This window comes from Lactuca virosa, chromosome 1, assembly GCF_052849685.1.
Source record: "Lactuca virosa cultivar CGN04683 chromosome 1, Lactuca_virosa_CGN04683_v6, whole genome shotgun sequence".
Classification (NCBI taxonomy): domain Eukaryota; kingdom Viridiplantae; phylum Streptophyta; class Magnoliopsida; order Asterales; family Asteraceae; genus Lactuca; species Lactuca virosa.
Window position 1 is genome coordinate 372,025 of NC_136426.1, and position 1,898 is coordinate 373,922.

Genomic DNA, 1,898 nt, shown 5'->3' on the forward strand with positions numbered 1-1,898 from the left:
GTATTGGGCCCGTACTACTAGAAACACCGGAGTAGTGAGCGGTCCAAGTAAGAATCCTTAGGATGCTAAGGAACAAGTAAGGGCGATTGATCGAGTGTGAGTATACTCGAGCGAGTCTCTGATTATTTTGTGTTGTATTTCAGAGACATCATGGTGGGTACGCGCCACAACCCGGGAGGCAGTGGTACCAGTGACGATGAGATTCGGAGGATGATCCACGAGGAGGTGGTTGCAGCTATCCGAGCAGAGATTCCAGAGATGTTTGGGTCTATCAAGACCACCCTGATTGAGACATTTGATGAGCGATACGCTGCTGTCACCGAGGCTGCTGCTGCTGCCGCTACTGCAGCTGTCGCTGCTGCTAGGCCACAGGGAGGTGACTCGTTGTTGTTCCGGGAGTTCAGCAACACGAAGCCACCAGAGTTTGATGGGACACAAGACCCGATTGCTGCGATGAGGTGATCTCTGATATCGAGGGGTGTTTTTATACGTGTTCATGCCCCGACCACTTGAGAGTTCGGTTTGCACTGAACCAGCTTCGCTTGGGAGCGAAGGACTGGTGGAAGTTTGTGACAGCTGGTTTTACCCCTGCATATCATGTTACAGTGACATGGGAGAGGTTTGTTCAGATGTTCAGAGACGAGTATGTTCCCCCGGTGGAGAGGGAACGTTTGGCACAGGAGTATCTGTCTCTCAAGCAGAAGACAGAATCAGTGACTGAGATTTCGAGGATGTTCCATGAGAGGGCGATGTTTTTTCCTGAACACGTGTGCACTGAGCAGGCACGTGTGAGCCGATACCTGAGCATACTAAGAAGGGAGGATGGAAACTCGTCGTATAAGACATTGGCCAAGCTCCAGGCCAATGCCAGGAGGATGGAGATTGAGCTTGAGTTGCAGACCAGGGAGGAGGAGGAGGAGTCCCGGGGGAGGAACCGGAGACCAGTGCAGTCGCAGCCGGTGACGAAGCGGGCCAAGCCCGCTAATTCCAGAGTTAGGGGGCCAGAAGGGCCGCACTTGTGGCAAGTGCGGCAAGAGTCACGAGGGTTCTTGTCGTTCGGGGATTTGCTACAAATGCGGCTAAGAGGGGCATATGGCGAAGGATTGCCCCAAGGGATTCTCGGTTTGCTTTCATTGCAACCAGACCGGCCACCGGAAGGCCGAGTGTCCTCAGCTCGTGCAGGGATGAGCTCAGGGATCTGCACCTACATCTGTGCGTGCTACTGAGATTCGGCCAGCGAAGGCCGAGACACCGAGGGTTCGTGGGAGAGCCTTTCAGTTGACAGTGGAGGAGGTCTGCGCAACACCTGATGTTGTGGCTGGTACGTGTTCTTATTATATTCTTTTGAGATATTTTGTGCTTATATTATGATTGTGTATAGGTACTTTTCTTGTGAGTTCTGTGCCTGCCTTGGTGTTATTTGACTCGGGTGCGAGTCGATCCTTTTTATCATTAGAATTTAGTCGTCATATGAGTATCCGACGACAGGCGTTGAGTCGACCTCTGAGAGTCTCCATAGCCGATGAGCATGCGGTATTTGCGACTGATGTAATTCCTGGATGTGTGCTCGAGATTTTCATAGTTGAGTTCCCGATTAATCTGGTACCGATTGCGATGAGGGACGTCTGTGTCATCGTGGGCATGGACTGGTTAAGTCGATTTGGAGCTATAATCGATTGTGAGCGTCAGCTGGTGACCATACGAGACCCTAGTGAGGGAGTGCTTATAGTATATGGCGAGGGTACCCGATCAGGGTCGGCATTTTGTTCGGCCGCCAGAGCGAGACAGAGTCTACAGCAGGGTTGTATGGGATTTTTGGCGTATGTGATGGATACGCAGGCTACTGCAGTGAGATCGAGTTCTATCTTCGAGGTTCCAATAGTGCGCGATTTCCCGAT